General features: G+C 37.5%; 1 protein-coding gene across 1 annotated transcript in view; it reads left to right on the forward strand.

The window, feature by feature from the left end:
- Positions 1 to 27,487, forward strand: part of snd1 (staphylococcal nuclease and tudor domain containing 1) — a 167,220-nt gene that overhangs the window by 88,806 nt on the left and 50,927 nt on the right. The window lies entirely within an intron of this gene.

Below are 27,487 nucleotides of genomic sequence, written 5' to 3' on the forward strand. Positions count from 1 at the left end.
CTTTCATTGTTTGAGTTTCAGAATAGCATCTTGTTTAGCTCCATACTTATCTTAACTGACAGCTGACGCACTTCTCTGGGTATGTGGAAGGTGCATGTCAAAATGACTGACTCACTTATTTTAATGAGATATACAGAGCTAAGATACATTTTTTTTTGTTCTCTGGTGGTTCTGGAGGCCTGATATAGAGTATTCATTAGCAGAGGAAGATGAGAACCCTGAGTCCTTAATTAAATGCATATTAAATGGCCTTTTTTAACGTACACACTGAAATGGAGCATTCTCTGAAGGGTAAAAAAATGTCATTATTGAGTGCCAAACTGTGTTTTTCCTCAAAATACAATATGTGGCATAGATAAAAAACATTTAAGGGTACTTGCACACTAGACTGAACGATTGATGGATGGAATTAATAAAATAAGTTTTGAAGACTGCACTGGAAATTAAGCAGGAATACAGCAAATTGAATTTCAAAAAGTGTAGTTGGACTCACCTCATTGGGTCCAATTGCAACAAATTTTAATTGCATATTAGCTACTTCTGAATGCAACAAAAATGAAAAATTGCAACTTTTTATTGCATGACCTTTTTTTTTCTCCCTCTCTCTACACCCTTCCATCCTCAGTTCATACGGTTTGCAGTAGCAAACCATAGCATGTGGGTAGTGGTCGACCGATATATCGCCAATGCCGATATATCGGCCGATATAAGGCATTTTTCAAATATAATCATCAGCCGATAAGTTTTTCTGCTTGGCCGATGTGTTCGAGGCTTTTTATTTTGAAGGCAAACCAGACTTTTATTTTGATGGTGCTGAGAAAGGCAGCGCCTGAGCACGCACAGCTCATATTCTCCCTTTTGTTTACTGTTGTTGTTAACAGTTCTGCCTAATACGGATAGAAGTCTGTCTAATAATCAGATAGAATGGTTAAACAAAGGAAGTAATGTATGCAAAAAGTATTATAACGATTGCTTTTATATTATTAGTAATAGAAACATTATAGACAAACATCATAATACTTCTCGTTTGCCGTCAAAATTAAGAAAATACGCATTTATATAATTTAAACAAATCTTTGAATGGCTAATGAGCATTAAATTTCACAAACCCTGCAAACTTAGTTGTAGCCAGCAGTGAGATCTTGTGATGTATGTGTATCCAGCATGATCGTTTGTTCTCTGTGTGACAGTCGGTCTATGTGAATTGAATGCTTTAAACTTTAAACTTTTGATTTCAAATATTCTGTGCTTTATGCATTTGCCCACTCTCATAATCATGTCATTATCTCTGTGTGCTGTATGTAAAATGAGTGTTACCCTGGATTTATTTTAAAAATATGATTCCCAATGCACACAAAACTTCCCAGAATATGGAGTGTCCTGTTGGTTAGTGTTTACTTCCTTATGAATTATATTTTTAATAAAATATAAGTGTGTTTATTTGACACATTTTTCTTTAATAAATTGTCAAATGATTTCACATTTCTTAAATATTAATAATTAAAAAAATTATATCAGCCCCCTGCTTTTGGCATTGGCTTTCCAAAAGAAAAAACAATATTGGTTGACCACTACATGGACACACTTAGGTAGCTATGTTTATTTTATTTATTTATTTTTATTTGTAGTTTTCATAAAAAAAAAAAAAAAGTCTTAAACCATTTAGAGTGAACATATTCTACAGAACCATAACAGCCATGCGAATGTGTGAATAAAGTATTTGTTGATTTGTACCGTAGTTTGGTTGTACAAACAGAATAAGAAAGACAAAGTTCAGTACTGAGCCTTTTCAGGAATAATTCTTGAACAGGGCAGGGCTTAGCAGCATTGTGATTGGCCAGCCTTGCTTAGCATTTTAGAACACTCAGTGCTCATTTCAACTGAGCTGTCATGCCACCCAGCATCTGTAAAAGCCTCTTTCTGAGTCTGTGTGGGAATAAATGGCCATGTTTTACTGAAGGGCTTTAAAGCTCTGACTAAACAGCTAGATGATTGACTAAGGGCTTCTTTCTGCCTCTGAAATCTCACAATCAGGCAATCCCATCCATCTTCTCTCAGTTTGAATCCCATCGTGCAAATAAGTCCCACCCAGTCAGACTTTAGCCCTAGAAACACCCAACTGAGATTGGTTTTCTTGTTGCAATATTGCTTAAATTGAAATTTCTGAGTTCAGCAGTAAGATTTTTTTCTTTTTCTATGTATTATTGTATTGTATGATGATATTTTATATTGCATAATATTATCTAGACAGCATGTGTGTGTACTGTAAACATGTTTGTGCATATATGTATATTTTGACCAATTTTATGAATGTAAAGTTTTTTATGTATGTTTGCTAAACGAGCTTTAGTTACACTGTGCTCACTTACAAAGTGTTGTTTGTTTTAATCACACCTGCTGAATAAAAAGTGCAATACCTTTACTGATAATACATGTAATTTCATCATTTTTAAACCCATTCTAACAGCCTCATCTGTGCTAGCCAGCTAGATAACGTTACCTTGGTGGAACGTTTAATGAGCAGAATTCACAACAGCAGTCTTCAATACTGAAGAATTCAATCAGGATACCAAAAGTTACGTTTGCAAGGAAAAGTAGAATTGAGTCACAGTACATCCTTGGCTTGATTTGGCATAAGAAAAATTTGCCAATTTAGTGGTTACAGAAGCTTATTTGCTTTTGGATTTAATTGCCTATGAGGCACCAGTATCTGATCAAGTTTATCAAATCAGTCCTGTGTGCTCAGTCAATAGAATTATCAAGTCCAATCTCACCTTTTATGCCAAATGTCAAATATTATCCTCACCTTATCTCATGTACAATACATACAGATTGTGGCAAGCAAACTTTCACACTCATCCAAAAAAATACTCCAAAATACAGGTCACCAAAAGGCCATCTCGACGGCATCGTCAGTCAGATATCAACCATCACTGCTGCTAGAAGCTCAGAGGCCCTGATGAATTAGATTTTGGTGGAATATTTCACAGGGGCTTTATATTGGGGTACATAATGGAGCCTAATATATTCCAATGGCACCATTAAGCTGTAGAGTTACAGGAAGATTGAGGTCTGTTAGATTTAAACGAACAATATGCCCACAGCCTTTTCTAGACTTGAACGAGTGAGAGAAAGCTGCACCGGCCTACAGGCAGAGGTAATAAGAGTCTGGCAATCTAATGCATAGAAAATTAAATCCATCAGAAAAGGCAAATCAAGGTGAGTTTTTACAATATTGGGGAAATATGGATACTCCGTAGAAAGATTCACTCTGCCATGCCAGCTTTTGTACTTGTATCCCGCAGTCAAACTTTCTTTCACACTTAGTGACGCCCCTCATATTAGCATCTGAATTTCTGACGTCTAGACGTCTGTCTGCCTAGAATGTGAAGCATAAATTACATTTTGACAGAGTCTCCAGTTTTCTGTCACTCAAAGAGTAATCTTGTGTGCACTTGGTACAGAAATATGCTAATGTCAGGTTTAGCTGATGTCTGTTCAATGCATTTTCATACACGCAGCTCCGTGTTGTAGCACAGCTGCACAGTCGCTAAAGTGGGGGGCCGGTGGGTTGTGGAGAAAGCTAAAGGGGTCCTGGGGAATATGATTGAAAGCTCTAGAATAAATCCCCTTAAACTGTGGGTTGTGACCTTTCTTAAATGTGTTTTGTGTTGCGGTGCAGTATAGAATTTCCCTGAGGTGACTGCCTGCTGTATGCAGGGAACACATTCAAAGCCTAGCTCAATGAAACGGCAGCCACTACTCACTCTGGCTAGAGTAATGTGGATGCGGACAGTGTGTGATTTGATGACATGGTGTGTAGATGGTGGGTGTAGATGTTTTTTGTTTTTGTTTTTTGCTAACCAGGCATACCGATTTCAAAATCCATGCTTTGGCTGATCTTTGCAAACCAATGGGAAAGAAGTGAATAAAAAATGTAGGCCAGAGATGCTGAAGATGGATGCACAAAGAAAAATACTGTAGCAGGCGGATCACTCACTTTTTATGATGCACAAACTATTGGAAAAAATGCTCAATATTGATTTGGGGTGTTTATATTAATTAATTTCTGAGGGAAGCTGACTGGCTTCTGAAAAGTTTACGTGTTATTTCATAATTTTGCTTGTCAGAACATTCTGTTTTTGGTTCAAATTGGGTTATTATTCAAACAAATTATGTGTATTATTATTATTATATAACTAAAGTATATGAAATTATATAAATATGTATATAAATTATATACCTAAAATGAAATAACTGTAATTACAGATTTAGGTTAAATAAAGATGTCAGTCTTTTATTTATTTTATTTATTTATTAATTTATTTTTAATTTTTGGGAGACAAATCAAAGAAACAAATTAAATAATTCAGCTGTTTCTAATATTCTGTATGTTGCTCAAAAACAAAATATATTGCATCCAGTGGGGGGAATTATATATATATATATATTTTTTTACCCAGTCATTTAAAAATAACCCATTTCAGAGCTGTAACAACAGTACAGTGATACGGTGAAACCGTGATATTTTGGATATCATACCATCAAAATCTCATACCGGCCTATCCCTAAGGCTAAGTACTATAATAAATGATAAGACATTTGTTCTTGGTTTATTTTATATTAGAAGGTGTAACATTAAAATATATTAAAGTGCACACACAAAACTCAAGTACATATGGATGGAGGGATTCTAGCAGACCAATCACAGCGCTTGTGGTCCACATAGAATGGACACACTGTTAGATTTTTGGAGAGGTGCACATCAGGCTACGGCATAAGGGGGTGTGTCTATGTATAGGCTAGAGTGTAGGTCTGACGCAGAAGCATAAATCAGACTTTAAGCTTTAAAGCGTTTCATCCAGGTCTCCAGTAGCAAAAAATGGAGTGTGCTGTGCTGGACAAACCAAGTAATTAAACCATTTCAAGCATTTTATCTTTGTATTATATGTTCAGAAAAAAAAAGTTAATATTGGCGGCATATTCGCCGATACCAATATATCAGCAACGGGCTCATATCGGCAGATAATATCGGCAAAACGATATATTGGTTGGGCTCTTTAATGCATAATATTTTATGTAATGCATTTTTTATTATTACCATTGTTATTATTAAATTGTATTTTGCTTTAGCACACCTCTTACTGCTTGTTTTGCATTTTTGCCACCCCTTTTTTTCCAGTTAAATTTCACAGTGCCATATGCAGGTCATCCCAACTTGGATCTTTCTCTATGGTAAAAGCCTTGTCTTCAGGCAGTGTGTGTTCACTTTCTTCTTCAGCCTTCCACTAAGAAACCGAGAGCACATCAGACAGTAAAAGAGAGCACTAAAATGGGGGAAGAAAAAAGGAGGGTTGTAAGTGAGGGAGTAAAAGAATAAACTCCACTGATCCCCAAAGCTGCTGACGACAGGGCCTGCATCATTTTGTATCTCTCTCACTGCACACTCACACTTATTCTCTCTCTCTCTCCCTCTGTCTCTTTCTCTCATACATCGCACAAGTGTAGCTCCATGCCCCCCAGCTGAAATGTTTATATAAGACCCTTTTTGGATCTGAGGGAGAAGAGCATGAAACTAGAGCATATTTCCACTATATTACCAGTGGCAGGTATAAAGATACAGATAATTCCACAGTGAGCAGTTATGAGGTATCAATTTAATGATTCTTCAGTATATGCGGCGAGTACATATTATGTTTGCAACTTTTTTTTTTGCAACTACAAATACTCTTTTACAAACTATAGTATGCAGAGTAGCTACAAGTAAGCCATTTGAAAATTAGCCACATCCTCTCATATTTTACTGTTAAGAAATAGCCATAGACAAACTGATAAAAAAAGAGTAACACCCACGTTTTACCTGTCAAGCCTGTCTGAGGGCTGAATGCTTATGATAATTATCACCCCATCTTTTTTTATTGTAAAATTTGAATTATATGTCTATGTAGTTGTCAGAATCCAGGGAGCCATGTAATTATCAGAGATTTTTACATGTTTAAAAGCATCTTCAGATGCTATCTAGTTTGAGATAATTTAGACTAATCTTTCTGTTAATTGAAGGGATAGTTTAAAATTTTATATTTTGGCCAGAAAGTTTATAAGGTCCATAAACCCAAAGGAGAAAGCTGGATCAGCAAGTGTGTGATTTATCTTGTTCTACATAGTTCAACATTTTGTTGAAATGTTGCAAGCAAACTCAAGGTCCATTTGTTTATTCAATTCCATGATGTATAAAGCTCCGCTCACAAAGATACTTACTAACCTAGCAGCTGTCCGTTGGTCAATATGGCCAATTTGCATGACCAACCGAACCATTGTAAAAATCTACATGGAGAAATCTTTCACCCTCTAGTTATATTCCCAATTGTATGTATTTCTGTTCAAATAAAACCCATGAAAAACTCACTAAACAACTGTAAATATGACAGTATCTTCAGTCTGCACAGATCAAAGAAGACTAGCCTGGCTACACAAAAAACAACTGTAGTTCAATCACCTAGTTATTCACTTCTTTATATAGGCTGCACATTTTGATATCAGTCCTCTTGGTTATTGTGCTATGTGATTGGCCACAAAAGCAGCTTGTGGTGTATGAAGTGAACAACAAAAGGTTGCTCATGTCTTCAGCACACATCAGCGACCCACGATTGCATAAACCTTAATAACGCTGGCCCAATGTTACATAACAGCAACCACTCATTGCTGCTTCTGCTTACCAATAAGCACACAACTCTCAAAGCTGCTGGCATAAATGCTGACGGAGCCTTCACTTCACGGCTGAATTTAAAGATGTCTGTGCAGACCTATATTTGCTGCAGACACTTTACTCGACCCCTAGCCACTCGTTTTCCCTCTCATCCTCCATCGGATTCACTCTTTCCCTTCCTGTGTGGCCCATGCATGTTTCTTAGAAGTGTAATTCCAGCTCAATATCGGTTAAGCCCCGTTTTCTACTGGATAACGGATCATATGGCTGTGTAACTGACTCACGTTCCTTCAGCTCCTTCAGGCACTTCATTGTATCTCAGTATTGGATCTCTGTCTCTCTTCTCTCCTGCCCTTCTTTGGCTTTATCTACTCCTCTTTCCCCGATTTGAGAATCAGAATGTGTCTGTTCAGGCAGACTGCCTCTTTCTGGCTGATTAGTAGCATCTGTGACTTTAGGGTGGGAGGGCAAAAGAGAGGGGATTTAAGAGAAAAAGTGAACCCATTTCTCCTTCATTACTCTTTCTGCTAACTCTCTCATTATGAAGCTGTTTGGATGCACAGCCTTGGGTTTGACAAGAAGTCAATTGTTTAGACTGTATCAAAGAGAGGTTCTGGAATTATTATTATTAGTTTTATTTTCTGCCCGAACTTGTAATTGAGTGACCGATTGTCCTTGGGACTTTGTGGCAGTTGTCAACCCCCAACACATACACATTTCCAATTGTAATCAGCTGTTTGTGCCCTCAGTACTTTAGGCCTGCCTCCAGACGGAAACACTAAAGCTAGGCTAGGAACATACTGCCGTGTTCAGTTGTCATGTGTAGCATTACTATTTGTGTTTTTGGCTTAAAGGAGATGATGTGGCATTTTCTTATTTCTGTTTCAAGCAAAGACCTCGGGTGAACTTTGTCAAGTGTACATAAAGAGCACACAGGTTAAGAGACAGTCACACTGTAATTGCATTTTTACCCTGCATCCCAGGCATATTTGATTAGAGAGTACAGATGACACTCTAAAACTGTTGGACGTCTTTTAGTGTCTCTAACTCCAGACACCATTCACAGCTTTGCTGTACCTATGTATTGAATAGACTGACATTTGAAATGTTACACCACATCTCTTAAGAGCTTGTTGTCCTTTAGGAGTCAATACCAGTTCAATGGTAATGACCAGCCTGTGCTGGGTTATTTAGACACCAACTTTGGATGTAAAACTCATTTATTATGAAATATTATTCTCTTAGTTGCTGTGGTTCTACACCATCTCCTCTTTTTGACACTATACTTTCTCTTGGAAATGCAAAAAAATTAGTTGTTGTAAAAATGAAGGGGCAAATTCCCTGAATGTATCATGGGGCCAAAGGCCATTCCGAGACAAATGGAAATTCACTGGCATATTCCAGCTCATTAATTTGGTCAATTGCTTTGTACAAGATACATGTGCTTCAGTGTCTGGTTTGGAGTCAGACCCTTTACTCCTGGGAAGATGGTTTCATGTAGCTTCATTTTTTTCCTTTTTTTATATTTTATTTGTCCTCTTTGCCACTTTCATAGAAGGTGAATGTTAGACACAAGGAGGGGTGAAACAAAAGTAATATCAGCAGGAAATCAAATGAAACGGACTTGAACTCTATCATCCACATGAGCACCACAGCTCAATTCGTTTGAATGTATGCAAACCTTCTGACTAGGGATGTCAAATTTCGATTATTTCCATGATCGATCGTCGTTTAAATTAACGATCAATTAATCGATTAATCGTTAACCATAATACTGTAAAATGCGTCTATTGCAGGCACGCAGTCAGCGGTATGACAGGATGTGCAAAAGCCACACACACACACAAAACGCTTTCTCACTTGAATTAAAGAGGTTTTAGTCTGAATAAAATGCTAGTAGCAGGATTATAAAATGAATAGATGCGATTATGATCATTTGATAAAATGAAGAGAGCGCGCCATACTTTTGAGGTCATTTTACTTTGTTGACAGTTTCCAATCCCGCACGGAGAACGCTGAATGCGCCTCTTTAAATGGTTTTGTGCTGCTCGTTGTTGTATTTTAAAGCACAATTGCAATGTTTTCAACTGACATTATTGTATAAAATTATCCGAAATGTGGAGCGCGTGTGACTGCGCTGCACATTAAGTGAACTACATCGGCGCTGCTGCACCAAAACACAGTTGCTCACATTAATTTGATCCTGCTGGATTCTGTCCTAGAAAATGTCAGATTTTTAAAAATCCGGCATACAGCGCATTAGATCGTGACAGTGCATGCGTGCAGACGAGGATGAGCGAGCGCGGCTTTGGCTAGATTTATTTGGAGGTTATTGCTCATGTCTCATTCGGCACAAATCGAAATGTTTCCATATTCGCAATGTATTTGAATGTTAAACTATTATTTATAATGTAAACTAGGCTTGTACTTAACACGCATTCGCATATAGACGGAAAATATTATCCTCTTCATATGAGCAAAAACGTCCTTGGCATAACAGCAGAGTGGACCGGTATACTAGGCTACGGTCTATTTAAACTGACAAGTGTTATTAGCCTATTTAAGTCGGATATTTTTCGCATAGCCTATTTAAAAAAAAAAAAACATGAAAACAAATTGTTATTTTTATGTTGGGCCTATTACTTAGTAGGCTATAAATTTTCCTTAAAACATCCCATTTTGTCCCAGGGCTTAGAACCTGTGCCCTAGTCAGGTCCATGCAGAAACTTGTGAACGATGCTCGGCGTCACCGTTTAGTGACAGCAGTGAATGCTCCAGGAATGTGTCGGTCACAGCGCCTATTAATCGCTGTTTTGAATCCAGCAATTATTTATTTAGAAATTATAAGATCTGATTATGACAAGTGTGGTATAAAAGCTTTGTTTATTAGAGGAATAATAGGTTAACTGGAAAATGTTAGATCGCGACCATGCTTTTGGACCCCATAGTCTTCATTTACGCGGCTTTGTTCTGGTTTGCCGGTTGGTCACGAATTTCCACAAATTCAGTAGGCTATATTTAGGCATTGTTTCTTTTCCTAAATCTTCATAGTCTAACCCTCTAATTTCCCAGGTTTATTTTATTATCTTTCGCTTTAAATAACTGTTTTCGCATCTCTTACTGTGGTAAACATGGGAAGGGAAATTAAAGATTTCATGAATTAAGAATTCGTTCGATTTATTAATTTGTTCCCTTATTTCACTTAAATCATGGGTTATTTAGGGAACAAAATTAATGAAACATGGACAATTGCCACATTAATATTTCGTAGGAATGAATTAACAAGTTGTAGGAATGAATAGACTACCTGTCCTGTCACTGTGTCCCCCAGCCCTGCAAAGCGCACGATATAAAACAGTTATCTGATGAAATGATTAGTAACTACATTTCTATTGCATTTAATGTTGAAGAACTTTTATGTTGTTTCTATTTTAATGTACTTTAAAGTTTAAATCACATTAAAAGCTTAATTTGTACATTGTGAATGAATGATGATGCTTTTATATATCGTCACCGTCACTCACAGCCGCTCGCATGAGCCGCACGCAGCCCAACATTGAATCGGTTAACCGACCATCGATAGCCTTAATCGATTGCATCTCTTATCGACAATAAATCGATCATCGATTAATCGTTGACATCCCTACTTCTGACTTATTATTTTTTCTTTCCATTTTAAATCTATTGTACTCTTTTCAATTATAAATTCTTATGTGCCGTGTTTGTTTCTGTGGCAGGTTTTTACGGCTTGTCATGCAATGCCTCAGAGTTCGGGTCCAGCTTAATGAAAGACTGATAAATGACATGTGATTTTCAACCCCCAGCCCTCCTCCTCCTATTCCTTGTCTTCTGTTGTTCTGTCCCATTCTCATTCGTCTGTCAGAGGGGGAGGGGCAGAAACTGAGTGGCACTGGTTGGCACATCATTCTGAGTCTTGTTGAGAAAAAGGGCTCTAGATAAGTGGTGATACGCTTCCCATGATTGCCTGCCGCTTCCCATCACTCCTCCCTCTGACGCACTCTGGAAAAGCCACATAACAGCTGTGCTCAATGAGAAATATCAGCCTGATGTTAAGGATACATTCTTTTTATGTGTTTGTTCTGCTGACTTCATAGTCTACATTATCACATGCTTGAAAACAATCCACCTCATAGCACTTCCTGACTTTCTAATGCACAGCTGCATGGTAAATGAAGCTTTGTGGTCTGAAAGTCTTCTCATCACTCTTTCTGAGAACCTGAAGGCCGTGAGAGCTGCCATTGTCTGTCTTTTTATGTAACTGGCTACCTTGACCCAGGAATTGGCTATAAATGTGTTTCATCATGATTTATATGTTTATGTGTGTCTCTGTGAAAGATGAGTGTGTATGTGTGTATTGATGTGACGTGAATGCGCTAAATGTATTCAGTGTGGCAGGACGGATTTCGGACAGCTCCCCAAAACTGTCAAATACCTACCTTCTCTACCAGTCAATAATTTGATATCGGAAAGATTTTTAATCATACACAACCAACATATTTCTGATCCATCATCCCTGGAAAGGAAACAATGTCTGATATTAGCAATATTACAGATGTAGCTCAATACACATTGATCAGGGCGCAAGGGCAGACGTGAAAGAGATGGATTGCAGTTATTGTCGCCATTTGATTTGAACAACCAGGATGTTAGAGTCCATTCAGAAGCTCACTCAATTGTTCCGCCTCCCATTATCATCTCTTCATCCAATCAGATGTCTCCATTCATGCTCTGTGGCTGCTCATGTTCTCGTTCATTATCTCGAAGTGGTCCAACGAAAAATCATTTAAATATTTCTATCGCTGCCCCTTTTAATGTTGTCTTTCACACCACGGTTGGTTGTTTCTCTTTGAACACCTCAGCTTGAGCCGTAACCATAGATACGAATATGATTTGCACAAGTCACATGACTTCTCACCAGCCAGTGGCGATTTCCTGAAGGGAAGAGAGCAGTGCACGTACCCCTGTGGAGAGAGATCAGGGGTATTGATTTCTCCGCCTTCCCCTGCTGGTCTTTGTAATGTGCCATGTGGAGATTGACTGGCTTAAGAGAGGATATGAAAGAAACATTTTTATTCTGATGTGTGACCTCATGTGTCTCCCAGCTGGACATTAGGGTTCAGGCTCATCCCGAGGGTTCTTCTGAATTTCTTGAAGAGGACTTTGAGACACTGTAGCTTAAAGGTAATTTGACTCCAGAGGGACCACAATGCGCCTCAGATGATCCAACTGTTATCTTTGTGGTGAGACCGAACGGCAGAGCTTGTGTCGTAGGGATCCTTTCAGGATTGATTGCAATATAAAGCCATGTAGGTCATTTAGAGGGGACAGCCGCAGCTCCACTAGGCTCATTGACTAAATATTGACCTGTTCCCGCAGAGGACATGGGAGGCATTAGAATGAAAGGCTTCATATGCCTTTTAAACGTCCAAGCAAATGCAAACAATGTTCATGTTCAGAACACACACTGGTGGTATATGCGTGCACATACAGGCATATAAATGCTCTTAAAAGAGTAAGTACCGCCACTTACACAATTTTTAAACTTGCACCATTGGCTAAGTGGTTGCATGAGCGTGTGTCAAAGGATTTGTGTGTACAGTATTAAAGCTGTTTAATGCAAACTGTTCAGAATGCAGCTGCACTGACACACTTTTAAATGGACACCATTTGGGAGATACTTTAACACCGCCGCCAACATCTGCACTCAAACCGGTATGATTTCCATATCTTTCGCCAGAGCTGCCAGTGATTCGATACTTGTTTTCACCCCTCAGGAGGATGTTTAGTGTTAAAAAGCGTTAAGTAGTACAGAGAAGCTTTTTGCTTCATTCTGCTTTTTTCCTCTGCAGTAACTTACGTGGTGAACAGCAAAATCAGCCCATCGCATCTCACCTCCTAGTTTCATCTTGTCTTCCAGGTCATTTAGTAGCTTGACATAGTGATACATAATCTTTCATTACATTTGTTGACTTCCACATTTTGTTTCTTGACTTTGTTTGCACGAAGTTATGGACAGGGGTCTCTTGATTTCCTAACAGTGAGGAGACTATGGAATGCCAGTTATTATACTCACTGTGACCCATGTACACTACTATCACTTTTTCTAAGTCAGGAGCTTGAGATGTGAATCTATCAAATATATAGACATCACCTTTGTTGACATCACACAGCGGTGTTCTGTTGAGTACGAGCTTAGCAGTCTTACTTACTTCAACTCAAATTAGTCCAGTCCACTCTTTTACAACACTGCTTTCTCTTCAACTTCAGCCTTCTAACTGTTATGTGACTGTGAGTTTGAATCTATAGCAATAATCAAACATTTTTTGTCAGCTTTCTTCCAGCCTAATGGGCGGAAGTGCCTGTAGGGTGCTCTTACTGATGTATTAATTCTGTTTTCATTTCTCTCTCTCTCTCTCTCTCTCTCTCTCCCCCCCCCTGTTGGAGTGGATGTTGGGAAGGGTTTGTGTTTGAGAGCGGTTTGCTGTCGTGCGTGTTTTCTATCTTCTTTTTTCTGTATGTGTTTTTTCTTTTTTCTTTTTTCTTTTTGCTTTGTACATTTAGCTGTGTGTAAAATTTAATATTGGGTTAAATTTAGTAGCGTGCCGTGCTTTTGCACGGTCCGCCTAGGAATGGCGTCCACAGGTGGAAGAACGCCATTATCTCTGCGTCATGGTTTCAGGTGTGTGCCAGAGTCTAACGCTACAGTTGAGGATGTACTGTTGGCGGTCGGTGAGCAGATAGGTTATGAAAATATAGTTTCGGCTTCGAGAATGAATAAAGCAGTAGTTGTGTTTCTTAAAACGGAATCGTTGGTTAATAAGGTAAATGAAAATGGTCTGTGGGTGAAAGAAATTTTTATTACCGTCACTCCGCTGTTTGCACCAGCAACAAAAGTGATTATATCAAACGTCCCTCCGTTCATTGAAAACGAAGTCATAGTGAGAGAACTTGCGAGATTCGGAAAAGTTATAAGTGAGGTCAAAGCGGTTTCTTTAGGATGTAAAAATCTTGCGCTCAAACATGTAATATCTTTTAGGAGACACGTGTTCATGTTTCTGAATTCTCCGGATAAATTATTGGATGTATCGTTTAGGGTGAAAGATGGTGATAGCTCGTACATGATTTTTGCAAGTACGGAGAGTTTACGCTGTTTTGAGTGCCGGGAATACGGCCACAAAAGAGACTCGTGCCCTCAAAAGAATATTTTGGACCAAGCTAGGACAAGTGAGACGGAAGAAACATTGGTGTGTAAAGATGTGGAGGTGAATCAGAAGACAGGAGAGGAAACATCAGGCTCGGAAGAGGGTCCTGTGGCTGTGGCGGAGACGAATAAAGACAATGGATTGGAGGTGAGTGAGAGCGTTGTGAGTAACCTAAAGCACGCTGACAATGAAAAGCCGAGTTGTAGCAGTGTAAATGGTACTGCACATGTAAAAGAGAAGTTCGTAGATAGTGATGTAGGCTTACACGTCAGTGGGCAGCTGTCCGCGAGTATAGAGGAGGAGGAGGAGGAGGATGTTGAAGTCATGATGCAGAGTCAGGATGATATGAAGGATGATGAGAGCTTGTCAGATTTGTTAGATCTCTATAAAGCTGATGATGATTTGTACTCTGTGGAACAGATAAATGCTTTCTTGGATGAGACTAAAGGGAAAAGGGTAGAGATAGGAGATTTCTTCCCTGATAAGGAAAAGTTTGTTGCTTCTGTAGTGTGGGCACGTAAAACGTATAATCATACTGTGTTATCCCAACAGAAACGCTATAGGCTTAAGAAGTACATAACGACGATTAGACAGGATAGAAAGAATGTGAATGAAAGAAGAGTTCGAGGTAAAGCTAAATAGACAGTATGGCTTTATACGTGCTTTTGTGTGTGTTTTTTCTTCTTTCCTGCTTTTCTTTCTATTCTTTCTTTTTCATGGAGTATCTCAAAATAGGTTCTCTTAATGTGAATGGTTTGAGGGATAGGAAAAAGCAGGCTTTAGTTTCAGAATACTTTAATATTAAGAATATTGCAGTAGGTTTTCTTCAAGAAACCCATAGTAATGTGAGTAACGAGTCTGAATGGGGTTTGTGGTGGAAGGGAGAATATGTTTTAAGTCACGGCTCTAATGTTAGTGCAGGAGTTGCGATTCTTTTTAATCCAACTTTAAAAATAAAAATTGTATCTACATATGATATAGAACCTGGAAGACTACTTTTAGTAAGAGTTGAAATACAAAATTTTCATTTTCTTTTTGTTAATATATATGCTCCTAATGGGGGAACAGAAAGGGTTCTTTTATTCGAGAAATTAGGTCGTGTTTTAAAAACTCTTAGTTTAGGAGATATAATTATAATGGCAGGAGACTGGAACTGCACCTTGAATTTTAATATAGATAGAAATGCTGAAGAACCTCACCAGAAATCAGCCTGTGTATTATCTAATATGGTAAAAAATTTAAATCTTGAAGATATTTGGAGAATAAAAAACCCAATGCTTAAACAATACACTTGGGTAAAAGTCACAGATGGTAGAGTTCATGCTGCTAGATTGGATCGTTTTTATATTTCTCGCGATTCAAGAAACCGAGTGGGTAATGTTAATATTATTCCAAATATAATTTCAGATCACAAAATGATAACAATGGACTTTGTCATGTTGAAAGAAAGTAAAAGGAGTTTGTATTGGTATTTTAATAATAAGCTTTTACAAGATAATGTTTTTTGTGAGAATTTTAAATTGTTTTGGGAAATATGGCGAAAGCAAAAAGGAAATTATGGTGATATTAAACAATGGTGGGACATTGGAAAAGTGCAAATTAGAGTTTTCTGTCAGCAATATTCATCTTATTCAAAAAGGACATTAAAGATCAGAATACAAGACTTGGAGAATGAGATTTCTGACATAGAAGAAAAAATGATGGCGAGGAATGGACTTCAATTGGAAACTGCCCTTTCTGAGAAAAAGCTTCAGTTGAATAATTTATTGTATGATAAAGTGAAAGCTGCCCTTGTTAGGGCACGTTTTATCCAAAAGAAGGACATTGATGGACCTACAAAATACTTCTTCAATTTAGAACGAAAGAATAATCAAGGAAAATTGATGGTTGGTTTAAAAAAAGATGATGGTGTTGTTACTTATGATTCCTATGAAATGAGAAGAATTGCTGTTGATTTCTACTCTGATTTATATGCCGATAATGTCACAGATTCTAATTGTAGAGATGAATTATTTTCATGCCTTAAAAAGTTGACGCCTGAACAACAGGAGGTTGTTGATTTACCAGTTACTTTTCAAGAAGTGACAAAAGCTGTACATGATTTATCATCTGAGAAAGCTCCAGGTCTTGATGGGTTTCCATCTGAATTTTATAAACATTTCTGGAATGTGATTGGAAAAGATTATTTTGAAATGCTTTTAAGTTCAATACAGACTGGGTCTTTACCTAAGAGTTGTAACAGGGCAGTGTTGTCTTTGTTACCGAAGAAAGGTGATTTGTATTGTTTGAAGAATTGGAGACCTGTTGCATTAATGTGTACAGATTATAAAATCTTTTCGAAATGTATTGCCAATAGATTAAATAATTATATGAGTGTATTAATCATGAAAGAACAATCATATTGTGTAAAGGGGCGATGTATTAAAGATAACCTTTTTTTAATGAGAGATGTAATAGATTATGCAATGTACAAGGATTATGATTTGGGTTTAATATCTCTTGATCAAGAGAAGGCGTTCGACAGAGTTGAACATGCTTATTTGTTTGATTTACTTAAGGCTTATGGTTTTGGAAATGGTTTTATCTCATGGGTTAATTTATTGTATAATGAAGCTGAATGTATGGTCAAAATTGATGGTGGATTGAGTGTTCCTATTAAAGTAAAAAGAGGAATAAGGCAAGGGTGCCCTCTTTCAGGGCAACTCTATAGCCTTGTAATTGAACCACTATTGTGTAAATTGAGAGAACAGTTGACAGGTTTACACATTGAGGGGTCAAATATTTTAAATAATGTGAAATTATCCGCTTATGCTGATGACATAACTGTAATAATTAGAAACAGTGAAGATATTAAAATAGTTTTAGAAAATCTTAAATGTTATGGAAGAGCATCATCAGCAAAAATAAATTGGACAAAAAGTGAAGCCTTATGGTGTGGTTCAGAAAGATCTAATGTCCCACAGCTGCCAAATAATGTCACTTGGGGAAAAGATGGTTTTAAGTTTTTAGGAGTGTTTTTAGGTTCTAAGGTTTATAAGGAAAAGAACTGGGAAGGATTACTGGAAAAAGTGCGTCTCCGGTTATCCAATTGGAAATGGTTAATTCCTCAGCTCTCCTACAGGGGAAGGGTCCTGATAGTCAATAATCTTGTTGCATCAACATTGTGGCATAAAATGGCTGTATTGGACCCCCCTGCTGCTGTCATAAAGGACATTCAGAAATGTCTTGTTGACTTCTTTTGGACCGGTCAGCACTGGCTGAGACCTGCTGTACTCTACCTACCTCTGAATGAAGGGGGGCAAGGATTAATTGATATTGGCTGTAGGATTGCTGCTTTTAGACTACAAGCTGCCCAGAGACTTCTGTATGGGAAAGACGTTAGCTGGGCTCATGTGGCTTGTGGTCTTTTGAGGAGAGGAGGACAACTGGGTTTAGACCGACAATTGTTTTTAATAAATTTAAATGATACTGTATTAGTTGAAATAACTCCTTTTTATAAGTCCGTTCTAAAATCATGGAATGCTTTGAAAGTTGTACGAGAAGAAGGAATTGTAAGAGGATCATGGATTAAAGAAGAACCTCTTCTTTATAATCCTGCTTTACCTATAAATATCTTGAACTCTCATTCAATGCAAGCTGCTATGGTGAAGGCCCAGTTCATAAAAGTTTCTCATCTGTGGACTAAGAGTGAATGGATGTCTTCAAAGGATATGGCAGCAAAGCTTGGCATTAAATCACTTCGTGTTGCTGAAAGATTAAGGACTGAATTCTTATCTGTAATACCATCAACATTTACAGAGTTATTGAAAGACGAGGAAACAAAACCACAATATATTAATGAGATGGTTGAATTTCCAAATTTAGGGGTAAGTGCAGCTGTGGAGACAAGGGCAGGAGATGAAGGAAAGCTGTTGAGTTTTAAAACTCCAGAGCTTAATTTGTTTGCTGATATAGGAAAGAGAGCGTTGTATTATACTTGTGTAAAAGTAATGCATTATGAGTCTTTAAAAGATGTTTTAGACTCTAAATGGCAAGGGATAGATGGGTTAGATGGATCACCTAAAGGTAGTTGGAGGACTCTATATAAACGTCCTATTGATAAGAGAACCGGTGATCTCCAGTGGCGTATAATACACGGGATAATAGCTACTAATAGACACAGGGCACATATTGATCCAACTGTAAGGGATGAATGTCCTTTTTGTTTTGAACATGAAGATATGTATCATTTATTTTTGCAGTGTGAAAGATTGAAGCCAATGTTTTTATTGTTGGAAGATTGGAGTAAGAATTTGAATTTTGAATTTACTTTAAACGGGTTTATTTATGGCCCGAAGTATAAATATCAAAATAGAAAAACTGATGTCTTAATTAATTTTTTATATGGTCAAGCAAAGTTAGCTATATGGCTAACAAGGAAAGAAAGGATGAATGGGGGTGTTTCTACTGATGTTAACATGACTTTAAAAGGACTGTTATCTGCCCGGCTTACTGTTGAGTTTACATACTATAAAATGGTTGGAGATATTGATGCTTTTAAACAAATTTGGGCTTTGAATGCTGTTTTATGTGATTTAGAAGATGGAAATTTACACATGAATGTATGAGATTTTTTGTATATTGATGTAAATTTATGTATTTTGTAAATACTGTTTTATTGGTAATGTTATAATTGTTAAAATAAAGAAAAACTAAAAGTCTCTCTCTCTCTCTCTCTCTCTCTCTCTCTCATTTTGCAATCAATGGACTCTCAGACATTAGCCTTAGATTAAGCCATTAATTTAAGCCATGTTTAAAGAAGAACGTTCTTCTTGTTTAGTCTTTGCTGCTTTAGTATTAATCTGTTTGATCACTTTTTTTATTTATTATATTTGATTAAAAAGCCAATTTACTCTATATTTTGCATCCAAAATAGATCCTCTACCATTAGTGATTCAATCCATCATTTGTTTGGTAGGGGCTGATCAATTTTATTGGTTCACCCTGAAACCTTTTGGGCTTTGACTGTTGTACCAGAGGTTTTAGTCTTAGTTAACCAATGTCTCTGTGAGTGCCCCTTTTTTGTGTGTGTTTCAGACAAAATGAAGACTTGTAGACTTGTGTGAAACCCTGTAAATGTATTCTGAACAAGGAAAATAGTGTTTAAGTGGTAAATGTAGGGTTGGTCAATAATTCGTTTTATATTAAACTATGTAAGTCTTTTATGTTCTTATTTAGGTAATTCATAAATATGTGGGTTTTGTGCAGGTCCAGGTGCTATCAGACGCAGTATCTTGGAGCATCTCAAGCACTTTAAATTGCAAACTGTACCGTGGGGGCCATCTGGTGTATCTGCTTCCTGTTCTGGCTGACTGTCCTTCCTGTTATGCATTTACCTCACAGATGGCACCACATGGTGCCATAATTTGAAATGGTTGCTATGGTTACACAAGGTTAAGTGCCACCTCTGAACTCTGATATTGAGTATTTCACATGTTTCTCATATTGAGTTAAACCTGTCTGGTCTACACTTGCATTTTACTGTGTTTGTGATCTGTAATTATAAAAGTCACTCGCCCAAACACACAGATTTGTCCTCAGATTGACAGATTTGTCTTTGCATAGTGGACCCTCACAGCAGAGCTGTCAAAAAAACATTATAACGGTGAACATAACACACAACTGGAACTTTATACGATCATGTCACCGATGAGGCAAAATGGGAAGACTTCGTTTTCATGAGATGAACAAATAAATAAAAACTTTAAGGGAGTTTACACAGCCAAAAAAAGGACCAAACTTGCCTAAGAAACAGCCATTAACGTGTATTTATATATTTTCCTCACGTTTGTCTCTTTGGACAAAATCTTATTGATTCTTGGCTTGACTGTCGAAAATGTCTGCCCAGATTGCAGCTTCTTTCATGAGGTGTAAGATATCTACTTTGACCCTTTTAAATGATCCATAATTTAGACAATTTAGATGAAAGGAGAGCAAGAGTGATCTTGAATTTTAATTTAACTTTTTGAGTTGAAATAGATGGCAATTTTAATGTTGGTGGAGAGTTTCTTGCATCTGTTATCAACTGAAAGTAGTAACGGGGAAACATTTTTATTGAGCTGGATCTCTGGGTGGGTGGGTGGATGTGTTTGTGATGGGCCGACTGGCATGTGTTTTCTGAGCTCATAATGGGTCCCGTGTTTGAGAGATTGTGTTCAGACAGCATGACTGTGACACTGATGCATGTGCCCTGAAGCTAAATCGATACAAACGCACACAGATACACACACATTCTCCACCTCTCACCCCGTGAGTTTGTGATGTCTGATCTAAACTACCGCACATCTGTTCACCTTCATCGACCATCACACACACTCACATAAATAAAACTGTACTGTATGTTCTGCTACCCACAAAACACCAATGAATGAAGTCTTTATCATTTAACACTTAGTTGAGTGTGAGGAGATTGTTATACAGATGCCCTGTATGGACGTCACAAAACTGTTTTAATATTTTACAGGTTGTTTTAATGTTTCACACACCCTTTTTTTTTTTTCCTCTCCTGATTTCAGCTTCATCATGGTTCTGTATCATCATTTATTCATCTGAACACACAAAGCTTTGATTCAGGGCCATTGCTAAAATACATTGACGCCAGGACACTTTCCTGGTTTAATAATAATTTATAATATATATATTTTTTTATTTAAATGCAAATAATAATAATAATGTTTTAATGATAGAATAATTTTAATCTAATAATAAAAATGATTTATTTATTGAAAACTGTGGTCTTGTCTGAAAATTTGTTCAAGACAGATTTCCTTCACTTACAGTATTAAACCATCTCCATAGCAGGGCACTTTCTACATAGAAATTTACAAAATTAAAATTGTATTAAAACAAATTTATGTAATGAATGTACCTGTATAATGCTTAAATATGCAAATGAATGTCACAAATTATCCAGTATACTGTATGACATAAATTTTCAAAAGGATTTCATGGACTACAGTATCACATTCATGTCAGGATATCCTTCCTGTACTTCAACAACATGTTGTGCTTTGAGTTACATAGCTAGAGAGATGCCCTCGGTAATTGGTGTATACCATAAAATAAGATTTAAAGTCTTTGAAGGGCTTTCCAGTGATTAAAAGCATGAGAAGGACGTGTGAAGGGTCCTGAGAGTGTCTATATTATTCTGGGAGTGTTTACTGTTTGGGGAATCTGTATATCATTGGTAGACATGCTCTCAGGCAAGGTTAGCTACAGTAGGTTGAAGCTTTAAATTAATTCAGATTTGTCTGTCTGTTGTGCTTGTCATCCTTTCTTGTGACCATCAGCTCTTAAAGTTAATGTCATCTTTCAACGTGACCCAGTTGAAGTGAGCAGGGCCCATTTTTTCCTCTAAAAGCATGCTGCACTGGAAATCAATCTCTCTTTGTTTTAATGTTTCTCCTCTGTGTAGCATTTTTCACACTTGCAGAAGCCATTTGTGATCCGGTGGGAGCCATGTTGGCTCAAACACTCCATCCACAGGGAGCCATAGTGGTTCTGGAAACCTCCGCTGGGAGCCATCTGGACCCGGCTATCCGAGCCTCTGCCTGCCCTTACCGTGCTAGTGTGTTTTCCTGTTTCTGTGTGGGATGAGTGTCTTATGTGGTGGTGAGATGTTCAGTTTGTTGATCAGTGTGGGCACCCAGCAAAACACATGGCCCTGGTGTCCACCTACAGTTTGTCACACACCCAGTTTCACTCCAGGGTCTATTATTGATTCCTTTTTTAAAATACATATTTTTAGCAAATAGCTGCAAAGATATCCCTCTTGACTGTTGTTTATACAGCATACTTCAGGGCTTAAAGTTCTCTGGCACCGTGGCGAATTTCCGGCGTGCAGCGTTTGGCTGCGGAAGAAAATAATCCTACTTAAAAAAAACAAAAACAAAAAACACTTGTTGATTGATATCACTTTCAAGACCATGAGTTTGCCTACCAATGGTATGAGAAAAGCAGCTTTCACACTCAACCAAACTAATATTACTAGCCAATAAGAATGTTTTGCTCTTATAAAAATTGCAGACCAATTATTATTGCCTCATCGTTACAACCCTAGATGAGTTAAAATAATTCTGCATTGTTTTACTTTCTGTAATTAAAAGACAAATATTTTGTCATTGAAAATTTCGTACAAATATTATTGACACATTCAGGTTAGTCTCAGCCTCAGAGCGTTGGCTAAACGTCTGATGCATATGGGACACAAAAGTGGAAACATTTCAGGAGTGTTGAAGTCGTCATCGGATTGGTTGAATTCTACAGGTTTTCCGCGGGACGCGTGTCGCATTCTTTAACTTTCCTCCTGGAGACAATGATACCTTGGTGCCAACCGTGGAGCACTTACCAGGATCAACTTAACGCTGGATTTTCAAAAGTATGTGAAATATTTTAAGTTTGCGGCATAGAATCTTTTAAATATGTCCGACAGCTTTACACACCGGTCTGTTATTGTGGTGGAATTTCTACGCCTCAAAACGTGATGAAGAACAAAAGGAAGTGTGATTGGTTGTTGGACATGTCGGTCAAATGGCCTCATGGGTGGGCCTTTGCCAATGAAAGCTGCCATGATTTCGGCTATGCGAGACTACGTTCTAGTGAACCAAGTATCTTTATTTTGTCTCATCTGGAGAGCTAAGAGGATTGTCACACCACTAGTGTCGATAAGCTGTGATATAGCTCATAATTTTCCAAGAGTATGACACAGCTTTCATTCTTCAGGTCAACCATACATTAATGAAAAAGAAAATCAGTTTATAAAAAGAAAGTAATAACTTTGCCACAGTATCCTTTCAAATGTTATAGTTACCACAGTCATTGCATGCTTTGCATGTGCTGCCCCGCCCCCAGAAAAAAAAGTTAACACTCAGGATTCTTTTTTGCTTTAACCCATGAAAATTACTTCTCGTCACGTCTATCGCCTATGTGGGCCGGCATGACTTTTGTAGCCCTCTTTTGGAAGTGTGATTTTTGTCATATAGTGAACTAATTGTTTTTTATTAGTTAAAAACATTTAAATTACTAGCACTAGTGCTACGTATTGGTGACCCACTGCTGCCATATTCCTCATAACCAAATGCACATAGTTGCGCTTGTTAAAAGTACACAAGTTGGGTTTATCATACCTTGTCAATTATGACAAACATAATTAACATAAACTAAACATCCAATCTCTCAGCATGGCTGACTTCAGCATAACTTTGCGATCGTAAAATTAGTACTGCACACAAGGTAATGTGCTGCAATGGATAAGCGAATGCACGAGGCTTCAGTAGAGATATTATGATATCGTCTGTGATATATATTACATGATCTGTGTGGAAAGCTTTTCTGCTGCTCAATAATCACACTGATGAATTCTCTGTTTATCCATGTTGTCTTTGTGTATGAGTCATGATGTTGTGCCAGGAAAAAATACTGCAAAGATATTAATCTTCGAGATTTGGGGTCATTGAGATTAGATTTATGTAATTGTATATTGCTTTATTAAGGCTTACATGAAACGTTTTCTCCGAATTGCAGGCGAGTGCGTTGAGTTTGACCTTGTATTTGGATAAGCAGGAGATTTTAAATCTATTTGACAAGATAAAAGCCATATGCTTTTTTCTCTAATTCAATCTCTCTCCCTCACAAAGAACCTTAAGCCTCAGAATTGTAGCAGAATTGCAACGTTTGTATAAATGCTGTAAAATATTACCTAATTTGAATTAAAATTGGTAAAAACAACACACACAGGAGTAGACAATCCTGAAATTTATCACAACAGTTTTTTTTTCTTTTTACAAATTTCCAGCTTTGTAAAGATCACAAAAAGCCTCCAACTAAGTGACACAAAATATAATACTTTTGGAACAAATGTAATCTATTATAGTTAGTGGTGTTGGCAGATGTTTATTTACTGAAAAAAATGTTTCCATGCCCTAAATTTATCAGTGACTTTCTAAAAATCCCTGATTTTCATTGTAAAAAAATACATATTGAGTAGTGCTTCAGCCTCAGAGAATTGTCAGGAAGAAACTCTTAATAATGCATCATGTGATGTGTTGAGTTGCAAAGAATGCATTGGATGCTGTTGGACAGGTGAACAGATACACTAAAGATGGTTGTAGACCAACTTGCAGCATCTGCTGCCAAATCATATCTAAAACTCCCTCGTCTGACATTGAAGATGGCAACACCTACATCTAAAGACTTGATTATATAAAGGAGGCTAGCAAAGAGCCAACCAGTCTATGATCTGTATCTGAGACACTCACCTTCTGTGAAACTGTATATACATTTTTGTGTCTGAAATGGGAGGTAAAGCATGTACATTTTGGACATGCTGTCAAAAGCCTCCACCATTAAATATCAGTGACATTAAGCATCCACTTAACAGCCACCAAAAACACATGTTCTTAACCTCACAAACAAGCTAAATACACCCCGAGCACCTTAGCAACTGCTGAGCAACACCCTGGCAGCCACCCACATTAACCTAGCATCATGAATATCATTGATATCATCAATATCATGAATATCATTGTGATTTACACCTGAGAAGACAAAGGCCTGCATAATGAGCTGCATAATGAGCCTCTCATTCAACTCTGCCACTCTGAGGGAGGACTTACAAGAAAGAATGTGAGAACAAAATAAAAGTATATAATTTTATGTTTGTAGTTTATTAAGAATATATTTAATTATCCCACAACATAATTTAATATCCACTTGGGGAAGCAGTTAAACAGTTTATTAGGAACAATCAAAGCTGACTTTCAAATTTTTTGGCATCCTTTCTCTAGTCATACAATCCTTCAGAAATCCTTTTAACAATCTTATTTTCTACCAAATAAACCCCATTTATTATCATTATTATTATTATTATTATTAATGTTGAAAAGAGCTGATAATATTTTTCAGTTTTTTTTTAGGGGGAATAAATCGAAAGAACTGCATTGTTTTTACATTTGTTAGAGTTATCTCTATTTGTCACATTTATATTATTTACATCAAGCTTTTGAATGGTATATTATTGTATATTGTTATTGAAACTTCATAATGTTTCACTTGATTATACATTTAGTCAGGAATTATAGTTTGGAAAAAGTATTTGGAAAAAGTCTAACTAGTAAAATGTTTACACGTTATGTGAAAACTAGTACAAATAAATAAAAAGAGACTTACTCATGTTTATGATCTCTGCTGAATAAAGTGCTTCATTCTTTTTTCTGAGGAAATCCATTTCTCAAATCCTCAACCACATCACATCTTTTTGGGGTGAATTATGTCTTAGTCCTCTCATCGCGAAGCAAACAGTAAAATAAAATAAAAACTCGAAGAATAGTCTGGCTGCTTTTTCTTCTGTGGGTGTATTCAAGCCGCGCGCTTCAGTTTGAATCTGAATAGCGCGTTCAGCGCGGGGCGTGGTCACATTAGATATAATGAGCGGAGATATGAAAAACAGACATTGCGTTGTTTTCATATGGATTACTTTATCTCAGAATATTTGTTTTCGGCAGCACTTGTTTAGTTTAAAAGTAGACATTCCAGGCTTTCTATAGATATCTCTCTCATGTCTCTTCGTTGAGTATTCACGGAGTTACAGTTCATTTTAATGAAATGTTTGTACATGACGATCAGCGGAGACAAAGACTGTAGACAGCGCACCTTGTTTGTTATCTTTATTTTATAAGTGCACAAAGGTTTTTTGTTATTATGTCTGTATCCAAAAAAAACTAGACCCTTTATAGATTCGATTGATGTATTGCTCTTATCTGTACGAATAAAACTGAGAGTGTAATTTAAGTTCTTTTCGGGGTTATCAGGTGAAAATGACTCAAAACGCATATATGCGTTAATCGACTCGAAAGGGTTAATTAAACAAAATTTTGGTTTGACATCAGATTATTACTAATGACAACCTGTTTAGTAGACTGGTTCTCTTAGATTAACTCTTTGCTCTGTGTTCCAACAGCAAAGTACATGGGGTGCATAAAGCTGTTTGTGCGAGACCTAATACATTTAGCCCTCTGGCTCAGGCCAACCCAGATTACCGGAACATTCTCAACCTGGCCAGAGCCATTACCTTCTGCATTTTGAGCATTAGTTTGCCGCCAAGTGGGGCCGGGGTGGGAGGGTAGTTGTTTGTCCCCATAATGTGAGTATGGTTGTCATTCTTGTGTTTAATCAAAGTGCCGATTATGCCCTCATTAAAAAGCTTTTACTCTCGCTGCGTATGCAGCCTCTGCCTCCAAAGTAATTCCCAGCAGATTTCCCAAGGGGCTTCCTGGCTGAACAACCGCACTCTTAATCGTTTGACTCTTGGAGTGTCTTTTCACAACACCTGCTGTTTTTCACAAACCCGTTTCACTTGCAAAGTGTGGATGTTGCTTTGCTGATGGATCTGATTGTTGAGACAGATGATTTCATTGGGCCGGTTCTAAGTGGTTCTTGTTAATGCAGCCTGTAACTTTTAGTATTTAGATTTGATCCACCAAGTCACCCCGGACCGTTTGTGCTTCAGACATGAAGGATACTTCAATTTGTGATGTTTGATGAGATGTATGCGATTGGTTTGGGAGATAAAATGGTGAAACATCCAATAGGCTTACACTGAAGAACCTGAACAATATCTAAGGATCAGGATATCACAGAAATAGCATCTTACATAGCAATGTACTACTAGCAATTGCTTAGAAACCAAGTTTCAAAATACCATAGCAATGGCATGGTAATACCATAAAAACACCCCAAACACCATAGCAAATGGATATATAAAAAATAAATAAATCAGACACCCTAGCGACCACCAAGCAACACTTGGTAACAACTGAACAGTTATTCTGGAGAAAGCGCTCTGAATAAATCAGCAACTCATTGGCAACCACTCACAAGACCCTAGCATCAAAATCTAGTTGAAGCATTTGAGTTCCCTATAATCATCTTAATAAGACATTGCCATTAGATTGCTTTGATTAGAGCTTTTAGATTTTCTGTTATACAAAGACGTCTCTAAAACCTTGATGCGTCATTCAGTGTGTAATTTTCCTTCTCTGTTTTGGGTGTTAAGCAGTTTTCTAATTCCATCCTACTGTACCTATCTTATTATTAATGGGTTAATATTTAAAGTGATTCACTGCCAGCATCACCCCCCCCCCCCCCACCCTTCTCTTTGTCCTCCTGTCTTTCTTTGAAATCCACTCTTTTTGTCCTTGCCTGCTGTCTTTGATCACTGGCCAATAAACAGCCTCAGTGCTCAGAGACAAATGTAATATATTAGTGGTGCATGTTCCCTGGTGTCACCGTTTTAATTGAGAATGTCAGGATAAAGTTAGCACCAGGCTGAATCTCCACCTCACATTTAATTGTGTGAGAAAGACATGCCTAGCAATGATATCAGTGACAGGAAGTGTGTGTGTGTGTGTGTGTGTGTGTGTATGAGATGAGTGGGGGTATGCAGAAGACCCCCTGAGTTGACTGAAGAACGAGCCGTCTGGACGATCAATAGATAGCTCAGTCTCCTTCAGTGATCTGTCTA

Source organism: Carassius gibelio, chromosome A4 (assembly GCF_023724105.1).
Source record: "Carassius gibelio isolate Cgi1373 ecotype wild population from Czech Republic chromosome A4, carGib1.2-hapl.c, whole genome shotgun sequence".
NCBI lineage: Eukaryota > Metazoa > Chordata > Actinopteri > Cypriniformes > Cyprinidae > Carassius > Carassius gibelio.